The 24,186-nt window shown below is 33.4% G+C and overlaps 1 protein-coding gene across 14 annotated transcripts in view; it reads left to right on the forward strand.

Annotated features, from left to right (window-relative positions):
* Positions 1-24,186, forward strand: part of NLGN1 (neuroligin 1) — an 876,196-nt gene that overhangs the window by 398,372 nt on the left and 453,638 nt on the right. The gene's annotated exons all lie outside the window — the stretch shown is intronic.

Here is a 24,186-nt window from a genome sequence, read left to right on the forward strand (position 1 = left end):
AGTAAACAGCAATGAAATTATTCACACAGTTGATGAATGCTCTTCTAGCTTGGCTTTATAGAACTGTGAAAGGCAGCAATGGCAGGGTCTTTCTTAGGAAGAATTAGTCCCTGGGCCGATTTTTCTTTCTTCTACTTTTCTTTTTTATGATGCTGTAAAATTGCCTGAGGTTTGCCCTTGAACATAGAAACAAATTTATAGTCTCTTCAAGAATATGTGTATGGACTAGCTTTGGGTAATGCCATTTCTGTGTAGTTTTTTTTTAATTTATAAAATATAATTAGAAATATTTTGTTTGAATATATTTGATTAAATTACTTGATTTGGAAACTAGCATTGATTTAATCGTGTCAGAAAGTTCAATTCAACAACATGTATATATATGCATGTAAAACAAAATCAACTGGAGATCTTTAGTTTTGAATAAAAGTATTGGGCTATTATTTTTAAAATATCAGGTACTCTGAAATAGGCATATTGCTTTATGTAATTGCCAATTTTTAAAATATAAACTTACTATTCTACATGTACAAGTTTATTTTTATTCTCACAATTAGGGATGTAAAATAACTGTGTCATTTAATAAAAAATCTTTATCTGTGATATTTTAGGTTAAAGGTATTTGCTGAGAGTATGATTCATCACAAAAGCTTTTTTTTTTAAGCTGTTGATCAAAGTCTTATCCCTTAACTAGACACTTAAAAAGTTATGATTTATAATATTGTTTGGGCACAAAAGGACAACTTTACTATGAAATGTTTTTAAAATGAATTTGAATTCTATTCTTCATTATAATAGTTAATATTTATTTTAGTCATTGAGAATCTGTTTGGTTTTTTGGTTTTTCTCTTCAATATTAGTTATTATTCTCTGATTCCTTCTATGTGATCATAATCCTGTGCTTATGCCAATCTCAAAATATAAAAAGGAATAATTTTTGTCAGTCAAGTTTGTGTGTCTTTGGGAAGGAGTTATGTTAACAATGCAAAGTGAAATCCTGTTCTTTTTCTAGTTTGCTATTTTGAATTTGGAATATGGTGGACAATATAATAGATGCACTCTCAATGTAGGAATAAAATATTTCTATATCATTGTTCAAGGACACATTAGTTTCCCCATTGTGTATAGTCATGCATTGCTTCAGATGGTTCTTATAATTTCAGTAAGTAGGGATGAATGCCATCCCACCAATGAAAACTCTATGTTAGAAGATGTAAAAAGAAATGTTCATAATGTTCTTAGATTAATCTCCTTAGATTAATATCATAGTGTTAGATTAATGTCTAGCACTAGTTGGATTATATCTAGATAGTTAGATTAATATCATAGCATTGTCATTTGTTTCATAGGCAAGATTTTAATGTGAAGATCTTCAATATCGTTTAATTTTAATTTTTTTAATTTAATTTTAGCACTATTTATAACTAAGCTGTTTTCAATGATTATTATTCTTATATTTTTCTGAATTTCTTAAATTGAAAATCCTGATGCAGTGACTATTTTGCCATTTTAAAATTTAAAATTAAATGCCAAATTGTGGTAAGAGTGTTTTTAAGGACTTAAACATCTGCTTAGTCATATACATTTATTTTACTAAAATAATCTTTTGGTCATACCTTATTTCACGTCACTCGGTTATTGGTTGTACTCACATAAAATAAGATCCCATAAAATGTGCGGTGTTAAAAGGAGGGGGTATAAAAAAAAATGAGCAGTGTTGTTATATTAGTATAATCTTTGTCCATTTTAAAAAATGTGTTCAGAACTGATGAAGAGTGACTTCGATCCAATTTCAGTCTTCTATTCATGCTCATATCGTATGTTTAAATGCCATACTCTGAATGATTGGATTGCAGGACAAAAGATTAACCAGTTAAACAATGAAGAACTCAATCAATTACTTGGTCTGTGTCATGGCCGATAGCATTAGTATTGCTGATGGATGGTATTCCCAATGTTAAATATTTTTTCTGGCTCTACTGTAGTTTAAGATTTAACCTTTAGTTGGCTCCTTTGTTTCTCTTACATACATTGTACACTAATAATCACCATTAAGAATCATCTGCTTTTATAAACCTCCTCTCAACATGATAAAGTACAAAACTTTGTTAGTAAAACATTCTTAGATGTGTTTCAGGACATAAGTTCTAGAACATAAGTATTCTGGTCACTTCCCAAAATATGTGTTGAGTTTTGTGAAAATGTATTTAAATGAATTAATTTGTGAAAAAAAGTAAGTTATGAGAACATCTGTTTCAGCACACTGTGCATGTGCAATATACCACAACCAGGTAAACAGCTCATCTGCCAGGAGAACTTCAACAACAACAAAAAAAACTATAGGATTTTAGCTGTTGTTGTTAATAATTTGTCTGCAAGTAACAAGGTAAGCCAAGGTTTCTTGAGTTTGGGATCCAAAAGTATTGCTGTTTTGTCGGACTTGGGAGAGTTTGGATATGAAGTAGAAAATGTGATTTGAACTTGTATCAGAGGAAATCCTGAGTTATGTTTTGATTTGGATGTCTTGGTGTTAAGGAAATCAATTCTGGGGTCCAGTGTTCAAATTGGCTAATTACGAGACTTGCTCTCAGGTGATTGACAGAACATATCAGGATGTCTGAAACAGGTAATGTAATTAGTTTTGACTTGAATTTGCCATCTAGGAGGAAAAATATTACAAGTTTATTTGTTTTGGCAATAATTAAAAATGTGATAATGTTTCAATCAAAAATTTCATACAGCTATTTAGCAGCCAAGGTTCCAGTTTGAAGTATTTCATGTTAAAAAATATTGTTCATTATGAAATAGGAGTAACACAAAAGGAAAAAAAGCCTCCTATGATAGCATTGATCTGAAGATGCTGGAAACAGATTGGAGTTAGTTTCTCAACCGAGACTGTTTTGTGGTTTTCTGTGAAGTGGTAATGTAGACTATTACTGTCATTGCATTGAAAATACTATTGGTGGTGGTAAAAACTGTAATAAATCTAAAAAAAAAAAGGCAAGAGAATAGAAGACTCTGCCTGCTAACATCATTTCCCCAGTATCTTGAAGTTCTCTGTAACCTTATCTCATTCAGTCTCACACTTATTTTAATAAATATTTAGACTTTCACTTTTGGTTATATACATTTCTTTGTCTTCAGTTTTAACTCTTTGTCCTCTGTTAATGTATTTAAAATAATTATTTATAGGGGTTTTAAAATATTCTTGAGTATAGTTAAAAATAAAAATTATGTTGAAAATAGTGATAAATTTAAATTATGCACTCTTAAAAGAGCAAAATCTTTTATTGAATGTTATGATTGTAAATAGGATAAGCATATGTACTCATGGACAAAATTGAAAGAAAACATGAAATAAATTGTTCACTATTAAGTTGAGTTATTATGCAAGGAATATTTTTGATAATAGAAACTATCCAAATATTTTAAAATCTTAAAAATGAAAAAAATACATTAACTAATTTAATCTTAAAAATGTGTTTTTTAGCCACCTCTCTAAATTTATAATAATAATTTGTTATGTTTTAGAGAAAAATTTATATCTGTGGAGATCTAACTTAGTCAACCATAATCATCTGATTAAAATTTAATAAGCTGCTTTTTCTTTGATATGGATATTTTATAGGCAATTATGCATTCATAATTCAACCATATGCAATTTATTTTAGAAAAAAATATTTTAAAGATTTCAGAGCTACTGATATCTCTGGCTATTTGACAACATTTTAGTAAAGGGTTTAATTAAATATTTTACTCAGTGGTCTAATGTCTCTACTACTCACTCAGGGAAAAAATAATTGAAGTGCTAGTTCATCTACTAGTTACATTTGAAGAATTACAGTTAGCTAACTTTATAATGTCATGTAAGACTAAACCATTTAAAACTAGCTTTCATTAATGTTACTGCATATCAGTATTAATGAACACCTAAATATATATATATATATATATATATATTCTGTTAGAAATGGTGACTTGTTAATTCTTGTAATTATACTGTCTGTGCAATAATATGCTTCAAGTAACAGAAGTTAAATAACTTTGGTATAGTCAGTCATCAAAAATACAGCACTTATTTCCAGCACTATATATCTTCTGTGAGGGATAAAAAGTAACGAACAATATAGTGCTTATCTTTAAGGAGTTTTCAGTCTAATTAAGGGGGAAAATAAGTACTCAAGAGAGAACAGTCATTGATATTCTACTTCACATTTTATTAATCAGTTTATTAATTGATTGGTATGTACATGGTCACTTGATATAGAAAAAGAAATAAAAGAAGCATAGGATATCAGATAGATCAATATGAATGCAGGGATTGAGATTCATCTTTTAATCTGAGTAGCTTAGCAGCAAGGAGATTTGGTAAAGTCTAGGTAAGCGTCATGATTTAAAAAGAAAGGCAAAAATTCCTATTTGTGGCACAGTGGAAATGAACCCGACTGGTATCCATGAGGATGCGGGCTCAATCCCTAGCCCTGCTCTGGATCTGGCTTTGCTGTGGGCTGTGGTGTAGGTCACAGACGAGGCTTGTATCTGGCATTGCTGTGGCTGTGGTGTAGGCCAGCAGCTGTATCTCCGATGATTAGATCCCTAGCCTGGGAGCTTCCATGCGCTGCAGGTAAAGGCCCTAAAAAGAAAAAAAAAAAAAAAAAAAAGAAAGGAAGGCATATTCATTTCTCAAGGTGCACAAGGTTTTGTCATTATTTTTCTTGTTTTTTTCATCATTTTTATTTCTGTTTGGTTGTAAATCATCAGACAACTCTAAATCTAACTCATATATGGCAGGCATATATAATAAAATATTAAATTTCATAAGATGATAATATCCTACTAACATCTAACTGCGTTCTTTGGAGGTAGAAGCAGAAGTTTGTCCTTGAAGAGTCAAAAATATATTCATGGATTTAGTGGTATTTGAGCAAAACCAGGAAAGATGGATTATCTCTGGGATTAACTGAAGAGAGAAAGATACTCTTTTGATTTTTATTTGCTCATACTCTTTACACTTCAAAAAAGTGGAGGTAATTTGTGACACATACGTATAAATAGGTTGATAAAATATTGAATATGAACACCTATACTATATAGAGAGATGATGCAGAAACTAAGGCTATGAATAGATACTGTACTGAAACATAAAGGTATATCCCAATTTCCTAGAAGTAAAGTAAAAATGATAATGGAATGAATTTCTCATTTTAATTTTCTACTAAAGGTTTATATATATATAATATATAAGTATATAATATATAAGTAATATATATAATATAAATTATATAATATAAATATATAATATAATAGATATAATTAAGAAAAGACATGTAAAGTTTTTAAATATATAATATATATTTACATATAAATATATAATATATAATATATTTCAGAAAAAATATAATATATAGTATATATTTCAGAAGTATATAATATATATATTTCAGAGAAAACACATCAAGTTTCTTCTCACACTATAATACAGAGAAATTTACCATGAGTTGTTTTTACTTGGAACACTAAAAAATATAGGAATCATGTGATAGTCTTTATGTTATTAGAAGATGCAGAAATATTCTCAGCATAAGATTATATATTAACCCTCTATAAAGGCCAAGGGCAAAATAAATAAATTAAATAAATAAATAAATAACTTTATAGTGTTATTTGAGCAAAGATCTAATCAGATGCAATTCAAGTAAGATATCTGATGATTTCACTTGTAATAGGATAGAGCTTAAAACCAATTTAGAGCAATGGACAGTTAACTTGGTCCATAGATTTCTTCTCTCAAATACCAGTGTGCCAACTGAGTTTTAATAAGAACTGGATGCTAATCAATTCTAGATTGAGTATTAAAATGAGCTCCTGGAGTGGAGATATTGTTTGTCCTTTGGAAAAAAGAAACTTTAGATAGATAAGGATAGAATGCAAAGTAGGCCATTTATTATTTTTATTCTACCCATTCCCTTTAAAATGATTTCAGGTGGCTTGCAATAAAAGTGATTTTTTTAATGATTTTTATTTTTTCTATTATAGTTCGTTAAGTGTTCCGTTAATTTTTTACTGTACAGCAAAGTGACCCAGTCACACATATATGCATTTTTTTCTCACATTATCCTCCATCATGCTCTGAATACCATCTGTATGGAAGTGACTTCCAAATTGTATCTTCAGGACTGACTATTCCTCAGAGGATAAACTTAGATATTTCTGCCTCCTGATATTTCCATGTGGATGACTAATGACTATCTAAAACTTAATGGCTAAAATATGTTGATTTTCTCAGGACTGCATATTTCATTGTCTTCCACAGGTTATATAATTGCAACAATAGTAATAATAACCATAGCTACATTCATTGAGAATTTATATTCCAAAAGCTGTTTTAAGCAGTTTGCATAAGTCACATTTTTTTGTAGGCTCCCCCTTGGGGAATCCAAGGATTATATTACTAAATTCCCACAATAACCTTATGAGTTAGGGTTGTTACTTTCCCAATTTTATAAATGCAAAAACAAGTGAGAGGTTAAGTTAACTTATTCTTAACAGTCATGCAGGTCAAACAGTATTAGGTGGTGGAGCCAGAATTCTAATCTGGGCAGTCTTCTCTTTCACCACAGTATTATACTGATAGGATTGGCACTGCCACCCATCCGGATGATCTAGCAAAATCTCCAAAGATTGTTCTGGTTTGTCTTTCCTTTAAGTTGAATGTCCATTTGTCAGTATCTCTCACTGCATTGTTCCAACATCCACCTTGGATCTGTCTCCTTTCCATTTCTCCCTTTGCCAAACTATGCCAATTCTCCTTAAACCTCTTATGTTATTTATCTCTTTCACTTTTGCTCTCATCTCTAATCCATTCTCCACAGAGAAAAATCAAATTATCTTTTTAGATACAAACTATTGCCTTTGGAATGGATTAGCAATGAGCTCCTGCTGTGTAGCACTGGGAACTATATCTAGTCACTTATGATGGAGTAGAATGTGTACATGGATGTGTAACTGTGTCACCATGCTGTACAGTTGAATAAAAATTGTATTGGGGAAATAACTATTAAAAAAAAAATCTTTTGTTCAAGTAGTCCCTTACAGTTCAAACTCCTGTTGTTCAAGGGTCAACTATAAATAATGGTGTTTTTAATTCATTAAATAATTTGGTGAAACGTAAAAAGAAAAAAAAATATCTTTTTAAAACATAGCTTATACCAGATAACGTTTTTGCTTAATACCCTCATCTGGCATCCCCATTGTTCATGGAGAATAAAATTCAAACTCCTTCCCTGCCCTGTCTGACAAAACCCTGCATGAATAGTTATTTGCATCTCTTGGTACATCTACCTCTTGTCCCTGTATCTCTTACTCTTTATCTCAAACTGCTCTTACTCTCTGTGCCAGCCATTTTTTTTTTTTCCTCCATATACACCAAATTCACTCCCATTTTTACTTGCTGTTCCCTCTGCCCCAGATCTTTGTGAGGCCAGTTCCTTATCCTTCTCATTTGGTTGAAATGTCTTCTTCTTAGAGACACAATCTATGTTCATCCAATCTAAAAGGAGCCACCATATTACAAGTCATCTACGTTTTTAAAGTTCTCTGTATTACATTGATCATACCAGTAACTTCCTATTTATATTTCAAATTTTTTTTTTTTTGTATTATTATCTAGCTCATGAAGCCTAAAATAGTCCCTGGCATGTGTTATTTGGTCAGGAAATACTTGTTTAGTAAATTTAAAGTGGATCTGAAGAGTCAGTAGGTGTTGATCTGACGTGGTCATGGAGTGGAGGAGGAGGCCAGATTTGAGGCAGAGGGAAAAGGCTGGGTGAAAGCCAAAGGAAGAGAGAAGCTTGGCATGTTAAAATAGATGAGCAAAGCCAGCTGGAATGCTTTGTGTAAGGGTTGAGCAGTGTCAAATAAGGTTAAAAACAGGCAGCAGGCCATGCAGCTTCTCATTAAAGATTTAGGACTTCTAAGAACAATAAGAAGCAATGATAGGTCATGGATCAGATAAGTGATATGATTAGATTTGCATTTTAAAAGTGTGTTGAGTAGGCCTAGACCTTGATCAAAGTTGACATCCTGCTGTGGATACAGAAAACATGGCATGTGCCTCATTAAGGTGAGATGCTTGGTAAATTCAGTGAATGAGACAGACATTTCGCTCACAGAGGATTGAGGGACAAACTGAGTGTTGCCTGACTCAGGTGAGTATGGGAATCTGCCTTTTACACAAAGAACAACCCAGGAATTTTGCCAAATTTCCCTTCATTTTGATAACAGGAAAAATTAAACCAGCATTATTGAGAGCTCTATTGAATTCCTTCTTTGAGGTGTATGAATCAATATTATCAGCATTATTCCAGACACTGACCAATATAAGAAATTGTAATAAATTACTGTATCATGAATTCTCCTTATTTGGGTTTTCATGTTATTGATATGACCTCATTTAAACTCTGGGTTATTCTAAGAGATTTTTTTTAAATTAATTCTGGGAGGAAGTTGGGAGTATGTGGTTTATGATTTCATTATGAGCAGTGATTTGGAATAAGATCTCTGAACGTAGAAGAAAAATTTACCCCATTTCTAGTCAAAGTGTTCTTTTGGGTCCAGAACTGAACAACTGATTTCAGGCACTCAAAAGGAGGACTGCAACTAACCAATCTGTAAACAAAAAAGACGTTTATATTTTTACCAGTCTGTAAACAAAAATATATTTAGTTTCTTATTCAGCACAGCAGCCATCATTTTAACTCGGTCATTCACTTATTCATTCATTAAGTCCAAAAAACATTTGATGCATATCTCCACTATTGGTTCCTACTAGTTGGGGAGTCGGTGTTCACAATGTTAAGAAAAAAATCAGAACCAATCCTTCCTTTTTGAACCTTACAGTGAGTAGAAACATTGCCATTAAACAAATAAAACTATTAGGACAAATTTTGATAAGCTGTATTTCCAAAAAAATAGGATGTAAGAAAAAGAATATTTTTGGTGAACGGTAGACTGAGGCTTTTGGGAAAAGCCTCTGTGTACCTCTCATGCGAGGGCAATTATAGATTTTGGTTTTGTTTTTCCCCATGCATTTACAAATTTAAATGTTAAAAGATAGATAAATATTTTGAAATACGGTTAAAAGGCGTAAGATAATTAGAAGCAAAATAAGTCACATAAACAAGCAGCTGGGGTACAAATGAAAAAGTCCAAACAAATGAACAGACCACCCACAATCAACCAGGCAAAGTCCTCTATCAGAATTAAGTGAGAGAAGTTGGCTTGTGAAATACAAATACCCACAGAAAGAATTCCAGGGGAGGAACTAGCCCTTAGCTATTGGATCTATGGATTGAGAGCAGGATAGTAATAATTTTCAGAGACAATTAAGGTGTCCTGCCTTACCTGCCCTATATCCCTGAGATAGTTTATTCAACATAGTAAGTTAGTCCCATCACTGATTTTTATTTTTTAATAGAGATACTGTGTTTCTTCTTCACCCAGAATGTTATTCTTCTTTTATCAAACAATGAGGGTTTGGATTTTGCTTTTAGGTTTGGTTTGCTTTCAAATGATCCATTCCTCCCTCTGATGAATCTTCAGTAGGGACCAAGGTAGGACCCCCTCACCCCTCACCTCCATGGTCCCTGGTAACCCATCCACTTGCATTAATTTATGCATTAAATGTATTCCCTAATTTTATCTGCCAGGACATCTCCTGCAGTCTTTCTCTTTTTCTTTTTCTTTCTTTCTTTCTTTCTTTTTTTTTTTTTTTTTTGCTTTTTGGTGTGGCATATGGAGGTTCCCAGGCTAGGGGTCGAATCACATCTGTTTCTGCCAGCCTACATCACAGCCACAGCAACCCCAGATCTAAGCCACGTCTGTAAACTACACCCTGCTCATGGCAATGCAGGATCACTCACCCATTGAGTGAGGCCAGGGATCAAACCGCAACCTCATGGTTCCTGGTCGGATTCATTTCCACTGCACCACGAAGGGAACTCCTCTTTTTTTCTTTCTAAAGTCTTTCCTTGAACTACTTATTCCATAAACATCTGAATTTTTGTCTTTTTGCTTTGTTTTTCTATTTTTAACTGGCACTGTTTGATTTTTTTGAGATTCCTTATATATGTTTCTTTCTTTCTATTTCTGTTGCCACTAACTATTCACTTTGGGTTACCAGGTCTTTCATCTGATCTTCCAGCCTCTAGACTCAGATTTATGTATCATTTCATTCCCAATCATAAGCAGTCAAAATTCCTTATATATATAGTAGAGTACTAGTTGTTGTTATTGTTTTTGTTTTCCTCTGGTCTATGTTTCTAAATAGTTCTTAGCAACTCTGAGATCCATCTCAAATTTTTCCTGCAATTTCAGGCCTGCTACAGTATGTTGCTCTTAGAAAACTGTATCTTCTATCAGTTTCTGGAGAGTCTTTTCCACACAGTCCAGGCTAAGTTCTTCACAGCTACTGGGATCATGTCCAACCATGTACTTGCCACATTTTGCCCACTCTCTGTAGTTCAGACATCATCCTACCTTCTATAGAATAACTGAGGCTGGACTAATTTATCTCTTTTTTGTTTCTATAGTCTTTAATTTGGCATGCAGAAAGCCAAATCTACTTGTTATATTGTTACATATATTAACTGCTTAATATAGTAGGTGCCTTGCAACTCAAACTAGAAATAAACACTGAATTATGTGGTTTTCCAGTTTCCTTAAGACTAGCAGAGTATTCTGTATATGCAATTCAGAAGTCATCAATAAGCTTGCAAATGAATTCACTGTGTCCTCTTCTTAGGATATACATGTCTTAGGATACAGAGCAGGCAGAAAGAGTGTCTACTGGTGGAGGATGTGGATAGTATGGAGTACTAAGCATGTGCTTACACAGGCCGCATATCTGGTTTTACGTAAATGAGGTTATTATCTTGCTAATGGTAGCAATACTTTGCCCCTAGTAGCAGTGGCAGGAAAAACCCCTGGATCCCCTGGAGAAACACACTGTGTACAGGAGCTCTGATACATGAAAGCTGTAATTTATATTAAACTGTTTAGTGATTTCTGCATTTACTATTTTCATTATTCTGTTTCCTGCTTAGCACTGGGAAAGTGAAAAGACTGGTGTTCCTGAGCATTAAATTAACTTCAAAATAGTATTAAAACTCCACTCTTTGAATTAAAATGTATACAATATGGCAGAAAGGATAGCTATTGACTTTCTATGTGTAATGGGCCATGAAATCTACAAATTTTGTGAACTCAGCTTAAGGTTATTCTTTTGTAAATACAAGGGGAAACAAAAGAAAAAATTTGTAATTTATTTAACTTTGCCTTTTGAGACTTTACCTATCTTGAATTGATTTACAGCTGTTCAACTATTGTCACAAATACGCAGAAGTTGGCGTGAGAGATCTTAAACTGACTATTGATTGCCCACATCCCCACCCATTTTTTTTTTAATAGTATATAGTTAGGACCATAGATTTAAATATTTTTCTCAGAAAAAATTTCCAAGTATGAAACAAGTATTAGTTCTCATCTGATTTATATATCAGTAAAGTTACCATTTAGAAACCTTTCTAAAATAACTGAAGATGAGACATACACAAGAGAAATATTAACTTTTGTTTTGATATGTGCTAGCTTCTTGCATTTGAGCTTTTTTCTTCCTGGAAAAGTCAGTTCTTTTAGAGAATGTACATCATACTCAAACAGAAGTGTTTTTACAAGGAATTTTTGTGTTACTATTATCATAATTAGGAACATTTTTTTCTGACAGTAAAGAATATGTTAATATTTTGTTATTTAATTGTGCTAGAATTTTATTTTTTTTACTTTGTATGAAAATAAGCTTTAGGAAATATTCATTTTTCCTTTTTAACATAAATGAAAACATTGCTTTACTGTGTAGTGTTTTCTCTTGAAATAGACCATGATTTTATCTGTTTAAAGTCATAAGAAATTTGTTTTTCTGAATGTGTTTTTGACTCTTCTACTTTAGAACCAGTATGTAATATTTACCAAAGTAAATCATTTACAGTCTATAATTTATATTTGAGTTTATTATCTAGAAGAACATGTATAGAGGGAACCACATCAAGCATGTATAACTGTTCCCTAATTCTAGGCTATTCTTCATTCAAATAAGTATTAGATACATATTTCCTTAGTAGTAGCTCACTGTAATCTATATAATATTGATTTTAGAAAGGTAATCAACTACATATTTAACAAACCCATATTTTTACCCTTTCATTTTCCACAAAGTATTTGTGACAGCTTATCAGAGTATATCCAATAAAATTATGGTTGTATATAAATAATGAATTGGGTTTAGAAAAAATAGAAGACCTGGAAGATTGGAAAAAACATATTCTCAGAACATTTCCAGAGTTGATGATTTGGGCTCTGAGCTGGAACTGTCCCAAGTTTCCTTTATTTCTTAACATCAGAAGAACTGCAAAACATGAAAATTGTTCGGGGAAATCAAAAGTATTCTAGTCATTAAGTCTTTCACAAAAAGCTTGTCATGTGCTACTTCATGTTCAGAGGGCAAATATAAAAATAAAATTCTATGATGAAAATGCTTAAAATTAACAGTCCAAACCCCTGTAGTTTAAGCTTATTAATGCAACATATTTGGTGTGCTCTATTTACCTATAATCATCTACCCCTGTCTTTTCTCTACCTATTGCTAGAGTCTATCAAGAGGAATCTTTCAAATAAAAAGTAGGTGAGGGCAGGGGCTATTGAAAATAAAGCATGTACAGAGATGGATTTTTTAAGCTATGTGCACACTTGATAGGCCAGTTTTCTAATTGGATATTTGTTTTATATGAGAAAACTACTGATTATTTTGCTGACCCATGATTACAGGCAGACTGAGTCACAGGGTTTGGATAATAAAAGAGCTTCTTGGTGGCTGGCCCAGTTCATGCGCTGTTCCTAAGAGGGAAGGATAATTAGTTTTCTTTTTTAAAATGGTATCACCCTTAATATCAGAAATAGATCAGAATCAAGACAGTCATAAAGAATCTAACTTTTATGTAAGCAAATACTTTTATTTTTTATTTTATTTTATTTTTTAAATTTTATTTTCCCATTGTACAGCAAGGGGATCAAGTTATCCTTACATGTATACATTACAATTACTTTTTTTTCCCCACCCTTTGTTCTGTTGCAACATGAGTATCTAGACAAAGTTCTCAATGCTACTCAGCAGGATCTCCTTGTAAATCTATTCTAAGTTGATGCTTTTAAATTGCATCTGTAGTAACATGGTACTTATTGAGATAGAAATCACCAACACTACAAGTTTCCTAAAAGCATTTTTAAGTAACAGATTTAACTTGCAATTATTATGAAAATGTCATTTTACTCCTGAAATTTTCTTGTTTAAAAATTTGAATGAGAGAGTAATGTATAAGAGGAAGAGAAAGAGGTGAGGTAGTGAATTAGAGGTATATCTATCCTGATGATTAAAAATATGCAGAAACAATAAGGTCCTGGATTCATTTAAGAAAAGATATGCAGAATATATTTCTAAACTATGAGACTTTGTAAAACTTTGGTTAGCTACCTATTGAAAATTAATTAGGTTTTTGTAGATGATGTTAATAAAATATTCAAGACCAAAATGGATACATGTTTTTACTATTTTTATGAGCAGAACAATGTTTGAGAAACAGAGTCTGTATTTCTCTTTATAGTTAGGTCAGAAAAATAACAAGAAATAGAGACGGTTATGGTACTTCTAAGTATGTGAAAAGCATATCCCTGAACCTTTTGAAATAAGGATAAAACAGAAGGAGAAAATCTTACAGAATGAAGAGAGGACCCTGATATTTGCCCAGAAGCGGGTTTGTGGATTTCTAAGAGTACAAGATACTGTCATCAAGCTGAAGCCCACTAGAGTCAGTTTCTTCAGACATGGGACCATGCTGTGCACATCCTCCCCAGCCTATGTTATGGAGCAAAAATTCCATTAAAAAGTCTTGGCTATGAAAATAATTAAGTAAATAAATAAATAAGTAAAGGTTTCATATGATCAAGAACCCAAATGTGGAGTTCTCTTCATTGATTAAATAAATTCTTAATTAGCAAGGGTTTACTAACAGGTAGTATTAGACTCCAGGAGTTCTTGTTGTAGCTCTGTGGAAATGAACCCTATTAGTATCCATGAGGATGCAAGTTCCATCCCTGGCCCAGCTCAGTGGGTTTAGGATCTGGCATTTGTGTGAGTTGTGGTATAGGTCACAGACATGGTTTGGATCCTGCATTGCCGTGGCTGTGGTGTAGGCGGGCAGCTGTAACTCCAATTTGACCCCTACCCCAGGAACTTCTATATACAGCAGGTGTGGGCCTAAAAAGAAAAAAGTGTTACTTTCTAGTGTTCTATTAAAAAATCAACTTGCTATATTATCTTTAAAAAATTTTTTTATCCTTTTCTTTTGCTCCAGTCTTTATGTAGTAGTAAAAAACTGTTCTGAATAGAATTAAAATTGAGTATCTACAATTTAATTTTGTGTCAGTTCACTCTGTATGATTTCTATATGACTCAGTAGATGTTAGTGGAAATTACTAGTTGCATTAAACTAAGTAAATCCTAATTAAAAAATCTTCACATTGTTTTAAAGTTATATGTATACGTATGCCTTCTACAGGTTAAAAAATTAATTAGTCAAGTCGTGAATCTTGCTAAAGTTATAGAACTATTTTCTTAAATATTCCTCTTGGAAAACTCCCTACCTACCACTTACTGCTTCTAGACCAGATGTACAATAGAATTATAATGCAATCTGCATATGTAATTTTAAATTTTATACTAGGCACATTAAAATACAAAGAAAGAGATAAAATTCATTTTAAATATTTTATTTCATTCGACTTAATATTTTATTCAACCAAAATACTATCATTTCTAGATAGATTCAACATGGCATTCTTAATGGCACATTTTGCTCCTTTTCTGTTTTATAATAAGGTATTCATTTTATACTTACAGAATATCTCACTTCATAAGCTATATTTTTACAGATAAGGTAAAATGTGGTCCTACCAAAATAATATAGTTGAGTTTAATAGAAAACAGTATTTGACACTGCTTGTTTTTAAAATGTAAATCAACTAAAATTAAATAAAACTTTAAAATGTAGTTCTGTAACACAAACTACATTTTTAAGTGCTCAACAGTTACATATGGGCCCCATAACTCTAGACTTGTTTTTTTTGCTCTTCTTAGAGCCACACCTGTGGTCAGGGATCAAACCTGCGTTCTCATGGATGCTAGTCAAATTCATTTCCTCTGAGCCATGACGGGAACTCCTAGACAATTGTTTCTTAACTTTTTTAAAAATTATACTCACCTGTTAAGATAATTTTTTAAGCAGGAACCCTCAATTCTGGATATATTTGTAAAGTATATACATATGTCATGGTACTAACACATTATTCAACTTGTAAAAATACTTAGAAGACAAATTTTAAAGATGAAAAAGCATTTAAAAATAATAGTTATTTTATTGTACACATTTTAAAACGCATTTTAAAGCTGTATGCTTAACAAAGGATTGGTATGTTTAAGGTATTACTATTAAATTTTGTCATCCAGAGATTTAGAAGACTGTTTCTAAAATCAGGCTAATGATTAGTTTTAATGGCTGTTAGGACTGAAAAAGATGATTCACAAAGACACTAAAGTACATTTAAGGAGCAGTTCATTATTAATCACAGTATGTTTAAATCCATATAATAGTCTTGATAATTCTGAAGGTTGAAGTCTTGTTAGGTAGGATTACATTGTCATGGATTCTACCTTGGAATGTAGTTGACTACAATCTCACTCTTAACAGGGGGGAAAAAAGTATCAATTTGTCACTTTTGTGGCTTATTGGTCCTTATAACACCTTCAGTCTGTAGGTTTTTGCAGAAATCCTTTGAAGCCACCTGCCCCCCTTGTGAGTGCAAGTTTTATTAAAATTAGATAATACCAACAGTAAATCCACCTAATTGGACTCCAGTATGCCTTAAAATAACAAAATTAACAAGCATATAATAGGCTGCTAAGCAGCATCCTCCCTGCCCTCCAGGTCCTCATGCATTGCATATATATGACACATGTATAAGATGTGCACTTAAATGGTGTGTTTGACTTACATACCTAGGGAAGGCATCCAGTCATTCTGTATATTAGAAAAGTTAGGTTATTTGCTGGTTTCTTCCTCCCCTCCTTTGGATCACATTGTGATTCCCTTGGGTAAGCACTCACCGTTATGAAGACTACTGATCTAAATTGAAATGTTCCTTATCATAAGGAGTATGATGCAGTGACATTGTGTACTGATATTATGGTTTGACGGTTTATTTTATATTGACAATTGGTAATAGTTTCGATATGTCTAATATAAGTAACTAAAAATATCTTTCATTGTCTAACATTGAAAGCCATATTATTCTTAAATCAGGCTAAAAACTTTAAATGGGTACTTTTCAGCTTTGTGAGTATATAAAAACTCCATCCAAAAATCTCACTTAGACCCAAATAGCCACTTAGACCTCTGCAAACTGTACCCAAGAGAAGAGCATGGAAAACTGTGCCAGCCAACGAACTAATGCAAGAGTGGAGGAATTAAGATCTCTCTCTTTTTTCTGTGGCTGTACCCTCAGCATATGAACATTCCCGGACCAGGGGTTGAATCTGAGCCACAGCTGTGACCTATGCAATAGCTGTGGCAACACTGGATTCTTTATCCCACTGAGCCTGGCAGAGGATCAAACTTGTGCCTCTGAAGCCAACTGGAGCCTCAGCAATCAGATTCTTAATCCTCTGTGACATGTCAGGAACTCCAAGATCTCTATTTTTTAAATATTCCTCATTTCTTTCATTTATAAGAATTAAAATTATAGGAGTTTCCTTCATGGCTCAGTGGGTAATGAATCCGACTAGGCTTCACTCACTGGGTTACGGATCAGGCGTTACTGTGACCTGTGGTGTAGGTCACAAACGCAGCTCGGATCCCGAGTTGCTGTGGCTGTGGCGTAGGCCGGCAGCTACAGCTTCTATTGGATCCCTAGCCTGGGAACCTCCTTATGCCACAGGTGTGGCCCTAGAAAAGACAAAAGACAAAAAAAAAAAAAAAGAATTAAAATTATACTTTATTATAGTTCAGACTATGATGTTCTGCTGAACAGGACTGAGAAAGCTTTTCAGCAAAAATCTTTTTAAGAGATGTTTTTAAATGTTGATAGTATGAATAATTTTCATTCATTTTTAAAAACAAATTGAGGGTCTAACCACTTATTTGCAAATGCTCTTTTGATAATGATCATTTAAAAAGATCCTTTTTCATATTTCATGGTGGGAAAAACATAAGAAAATGTCATTTTTCAAAACTTTCAACTTGATTGTGTTTTGCTTAGCCTTATTACACTTGTTGGCTTAATATCAGTAAAATGTATTACGTTATTTAATATTTTTCTTTTTATCTTATCCCCTCCCCCCCAGTGTAAAGCCTTTTATTGGTCAAAAATAATTGGTGTTTACACAATGCTCTCCAAAGCTCAAGAACTTTTCAGCCAAATTAGTTGGATGCTCATCTCCATTTGACATGATCTTTATTTACATGGTGCTTGATGTACTCTTTCCCACTAATGAGAAGTAGATCTAAGAGGATTAGATAGAAGGAATGATAAAATCAAAATCACTATATGCCTCCTGTTGATTATTCAAATAAACAAATTATTAGATTGGTTCTATTATTTCAAATTTTATTTTTTTATTTATTTTTTTTTATTTTCCCACTGTACAGCAAGGGGGTCAGGTTATCCTTACATGTATACATTGCAATTACAGTTTTTCCCCCACCCTGTCTTCTGTTGCAACATGAGTATCTAGACATAGTTCTCAATGCTATTCAGCAGGAACTCCTTGTAAATCTATTCTAGGTTGTGGAAATTTCCCCAATACATTATTTTTTTTCCTACTGTACAGCATGGTGACCCAGTTACACATACATGTATACATTCTTTTTTCTCCCATTATCATGCTCCATCATAAGTGACTAGACATAGTTCCCAGTGCTACACAGCAGGATCTCAATGTTAGTCCATTCCAAAGGCAATAGTCTGCATCTATTAACCCCAAGCTTCCAATCCATCCCACTCCCTCTCCCTTGGCAACCACAAGTCTCTTCTCCAAGTCCATAATTTTCTTTTCTGTGGAAAGTTCATATTAGATTCCAGATATAAGTGATTCAAAGTTTAAAATACTTGAGGTTTCTGAGGTGAAAGATTACTAACCTTCCACTCTATCATATTTTCTCTCTAGAGATAGCTAAGAGAGAGCCTAATCATAAGGTCACGTTATAAAGCAAAATACAGTGCATTTTTGAGTTAAGGTTTGAATGGAAATAGGCAAGGTTAAGCCACTTCACTGAAAGTGGATGCTTATCTCCTAGTCTTCTTATATAATTGTTCTCTTGAGGCATGTTAATTCAAAAAGGTGACAAATTCATGCAGTTTAATTCCAGAGTATAGATGAGGTATTATTTTTTATAACAAAAAAAGTGCACTGACTATTGACTCTTTGTGTGTGTGTGTGTGTGTGTGTGTGTGTGTGTGTGTGTCTAAATAAGAGGATGTTCCTCTGTTAGTCAGAATAGGTTAAGGTTTGTTGCAGGAATAAAAACTGAAAACAACAGTGGCTTAATGTGACAAACTAGTTTTTTTTTTTTTTGCTCACTCGAATTCTTCTGAAGATACAGACAACTCCCTTGATCATCTGTCCTCCATGTGACATTCCTGTAACTCAAATTGTCTTGATCTTGATCTGTGTCTCTGCCTTCTCAATATATGGCCTTCTCTTTTTCTGAGCCAGAGAAAGACCACAGAATTGCACACAGCCTTTTCATTTTCTTAATTTAAAGTTACTGATGGCATTGACCAGAGCAAGTAATATGCTTCCAACTAACTGCAAGAGAACTAGTACACCTTGGAGAAGTGATAGGACAGTCCTTACTGTTTCAGCTGTGATCCTTTAGTCATCCAAGGCAACACTTAAAATTTATGTGTATGAGTCCAAGTGATTTATTCTAAGGTTCCATCTGAGTATTTGTTCTTGGAGTTCCCATTGTGGTGCAGCAGAAACGAACCCAACTTGTATCCATGAAGACACAGTTTCAATCCCTGGCCTCACTCCTATATAAAGGATCTGGCATTGCTGTGAGCATGGTGTGGGTTGCAGACGTGGCTCGGGTCCCACATTGCTGTGTCTGTGGTATAGGCTGGCAGCTGTAGCTCCGATTTGACCCCTAGCCTGGGAGCTTCCATATGCTGCAGGTACAGCCCTAAAAAGCAATAAATAAATAAATAAATAGATAAAAATATTTATTCTTAAAAAGCTATTTTTCAGTGTTTTGAAAATAAGGATTTCTGGCAAGAATATGATTCATTATTTGAAAAACAATGAGTCAATGGTTAATTTATCCTAGGCTAGATATTGGGGATATAAAGTGGAGAGAGGCGTAATCTTTCTGCTCGCAAGAAGCTTACTGACTTGTAAAAAAGATACTTAAACTTATACATTATACTGATAAACCAAATCTTGCATTTATTCAACAAGAATTTATTTATCATCTATTAGATACCAGGTCCTATACTAGGGATCAGAACAATGTTTCTGATTCATAGTGATTATAATCTATATAGGGCAGGGAGAGGTGTATAGAAATAATTTTTTAAAAACTCAAAAATTTATATCAGAGAGTAATACATACTGCGAGGAAAATAAAATACCATGATTCTCAGAGATTAAGCTAGAAAAGCTCCGTTAGATTAGATGATTAGCAAAGACTGCCCAAATTCAGAGACATTCCTGCTGAAACCTGAGGAGCCAGCCATTCCAAGGTCCAAGAATACAGCACTATAGGAAAAGACCAGGAAGGACAAAGTTTCTTAAATTGTGATTAGTTAGACTACAGAAAACAAACCATTGGCACCGGAGCACAATATACCAGGAGCTGAGTGGTAGGGATTGAATTTGGAGATGGAGGCAAAATCTAGATTAAGCATTCTAGTGAAGAGATATGAATAAGCATAAGCTATTTAGGGGCACCAATTTTGTCCTATTATCTTATGACAGAAAAGAGGATCAATATGAGAAAAGCTGCTTGGGAGAGAGGGTGCTTGAGCTATATTTTAAAGAATGAATGTGAATCAGCTGGCCCAGAGAGCTGAGGGTCAGCATGTGCAGGGAACTTTAAGCTGTGCATTATTATTAGAGCCGAAAATGAGAGGAAAGGAATAGAAAACATATATCTGACTGTGCCAAGAATTTGGAGGCATGGGTAGCAAAGAGACAACACCATAAGACCCCCATTTTATCTTTGCGGGTGCTAGAAAAATATCAACACAAAATTGTATCATTTCACACTTTAAGATTTTGCTTATCTAAACAAAAGGAAATTAAATGTTTTATAATTTCTATAATCTTGAGTTTGCTAAAATTACTTATTTCATTCCTATGATTGATACTTTATCATCATATGTATATATAATGGCATGATGTGAGTTACTGTCATATGTATAAACACATTTAAACACATATTAAATTTGCCATTGAAGACTTCTTTCTGTACTGTGAATTCTGTCATGGTTTTCAGGACCTAAACTATTTTATAGGCCCTTCAGAAGTTTATGAGATTTAAAAAACTGGGCTGAGGGTCTATGTCTAGAAATAGGGATGCACTTCTATATGATAAAGACAAGTGTTTCCCAGGTATTGAGTAGTCCTTCAACATTCATCTAACTAACATTCACAGAATACTCTGCTGTGCTAGACCCTGTGTTAGTTACTTGGGACCTAGCAGCAAATGAGGCAAAATTCTCTTCTTTGTTGTGCCTTGTATTTGAATGAGAAGAGAAAAGCAATAAACAAGATGAAAAGGTAGAGAGTATGTTAGAGAGTGATAGGTACTGAGGAGAAAAGCATGTCAAAGAAGGAAGATGGGAAATTTGAAAAAAAAAAAAAGGAGTTAATATTAATAGGGTGGCCACAGAAGGCTTTGAATAAGGACCTGGCTGAGCATCTGTACCAACAGACGTCTAGAGAATAGCATTTTAGGTAGAGGGAAAAAGCAAAGGAACTGAACTGAGAGGGGGACTATGTATATTCAAGAAACAGCAGCTTGACCTCCCTTTGAGTCAGATGGGCCCTCGGGATGCGATGGGGCAGGGGATAAGAGCTGCCATTGGAGGAAATATAGCTTTTTTGTTTTCCCCCCTGAGTAATATGGAAATACTTGCAAGAATTTTGAGCAATGATGCTCAAAATTCAGATCATACCTGAATTACTTTTTATCTATCATCCTTTGGCTTCTGTGTGGAGAATAGATTGGAGGGGAGCAAAAGTGTAAGCAGGGAGATTAGCTGGGAGGCTACTGCAATAATCCAGGCAAAATATGGTGGTGGCTTGGACCAAAGTGGTGAATGTAGAGGTGGTTAGAAGTGGCTGGATTTTAAGCATTTTGAAGATAGGGCTGATAGGATTTGAAGAATGGACTAAAAGAGTTGAGAATGGTTCTAAGGTTTTTGTCCTTATCCACTGCGAGAGGGAGCTTCCATATCCTGAAAATAAGAAGAAGGCAGGAGGAAGAACTTTGCGGTGATGTTGCAGGAGTTCAGTTCTGTATCAAAGTGGAGGTTTAGTATCAAAGTGGAAGTTACTACTTGGTGATTGGCCATGCAAGTCTGTACTTTAGTGGGGAGGTACAACTAGAAAGGAAAATTGGGGAAATTATTGAATTTTCACAATCCAAATAATCATGACTTTCAGGCTTTGGATTCCTTTGAAGGGTTTACGTGATTTGTTTTCTCAAATCTATTTCATTTGGATTTTTGTTTTTCAGTTTTGCCCTCTTGTGTTCTAACAGTTAACACTCAGCCCATCTTATTTAATACTTGGCCTTGAGCATAGTATTATATCTAATGGTTTTAAAAATCATCTGTGATGTTTTCTTCTTACCTATATAAAGTATGTAATTGATCCCAAGATGCCCTACTGAGTGGCCATAATATTATTTTCCAGATGAGTTTTAGCAGGTTATAGATTTACTAGAGTTGGGGTATGTGTCTATATGTATCATGAGAATGTGTTTATATGTGTGTGTGTATACACACATATATACAAATTATAGATATGTATAATATGTATTTATTTATGTGTATATGTATATATGTCCAGTCAGTTTACCAATATGTTTCCGTGTGTTTAAGTTATGCTTTTATTTTTAGTTGGACTTATCTGAGCATGTTAAAGAGATACCTATTTAATATAGTGATCCATGCATATGGCCCAACTTGTACCATCAAGATTTATAATTCTCTAATTTCATAGTCAGTTAATAGGATTCCCATTCACCTCCCAGGCTGTCATAACTTATGACATTCATAAGTATGTTTCAGTATGGTTTTAGCCAAGGGGAGTCATGTAGCCAGTGAAGCAGAGAGAGGAAAGAAGATTGCCATACTTGAATCTGTACTATCAAAATGACAAAACGGGCCTATAATAAACAATAGGTTAGTGCTTGATATGCCTACAGCATCAATTGCAATGCACAACAGGCAAGTTATTTATGAAATGAGCCTCTTGAAAATATATAGCTCTTATAATATGAATCTCATTTCTGTGTCCCTTCCAACAAAATAGTGTGGTATTATCCATCTATTTAGACCACATGGTTGCTTTATTATTTTTTAAAGTATGATGACACCATATAACCGGGAAATATTGAAGAAATTCAATCATGTAACAAATGGAACACAACTATTTTTAAAAATATCTATTGTGATATTTAGCTTTTTAAAAATTTTAGGAAAAATAAAATATAATTTTCTAGAACACAAAATAAACTATGCTATCATTATGCATACATTATTTGCATTGTAAATTGAAATAATACCAATAATGAATTGTCATGTGCATGCAGTGGCTATAAATGTTGGTCAGTACAGTGAATACTCTGGAGGGAGCATGTGAATAACTAGTCCATGTTTCCCTCATATTCCAAACTGAGGTCTTTATTTACTCGTAGTTCTATATGAGGGTGGGTTGAAGTTCAGGACTTCCAAGGAGACTAATGCAGAGTCAGAGTAATAACATCAATGAATAATATAATCGACTTCCAGCCTCCTCTAATAAGAATAGAGAGATTATTTCAGATTTGATCTAGAGTTATAGTTCTCAACTTGGTCAGCCCCAGTATCCCCTTTTAAAAGCAATGGCTTGTATTCAACCTTAAATATCCTAGAAAGAAATAATGTTTAATATTGTATTATCTATACATATGTTTAAAAAGATATATTAGCTAAATCTTCTATCTGCAAAGTAAAAGAGGAAAGTAACTTTTAAAGTGATACATGTTTCAAAGTGCAAGTTTTGCATCAGGATCATGCTACAAGATATAGTGAAGTGGTCAGATGCCTTTCCCTGTATGTGGAACTACTGTGAACAAACACACAGCTATAAAGGCAGGCTGACAGACACTGATATGTTATTCTAGTGGCTCAGACACCACTTGTAACAGTGTAATTGGATGATGTCATTCTCTGAAATAATGTAAAAGTCTTGATAAAGTTTCAAATAAAATCAAATACACTGTATTTTGTATAAAGTGCCATACAATTGTTTTTACTTGTCATGTGGAGAACAGGGCAATTTTTTCATTTTTCATGACAGTCCCATGTTTTACATGGCTGTATAGTCCAATTTATGTCAGTAGTTAAAAATATACTCACATATTTGTTAAGGCTTTAAATTGAGTACCCTTGATCTAGAACCTTTGGAGACTTTTTATAGGTTCTTCTTGAATGTTATGGACATACATGATTTATTGTAATTCAACAGTGATACATACATAATCTGGACAAAAATATTTAGATTCTTTTCTCTTTGTTGTTTCCTTGACTATTCACTTTGGAGGTTGAATGGCTAACTGATCATTAATAATATTTTCATACAGCTTAGTTTATACTATATTTTTTAAAGAAAAAGATTTTTCCTGACTATTGAGTCACTAAAGTTCTCATGTTTCTTCCAACACATCTACAACATTCTATTAACATTGGAGAACTTTCCTTGCATTACCTATTCAATTTTTTTGAACATTTCACTGTGTCATTCCTCCTCAA

This window comes from Sus scrofa, chromosome 13 (genome assembly GCF_000003025.6).
Source record: "Sus scrofa isolate TJ Tabasco breed Duroc chromosome 13, Sscrofa11.1, whole genome shotgun sequence".
Classification (NCBI taxonomy): Eukaryota; Metazoa; Chordata; class Mammalia; order Artiodactyla; family Suidae; genus Sus; species Sus scrofa.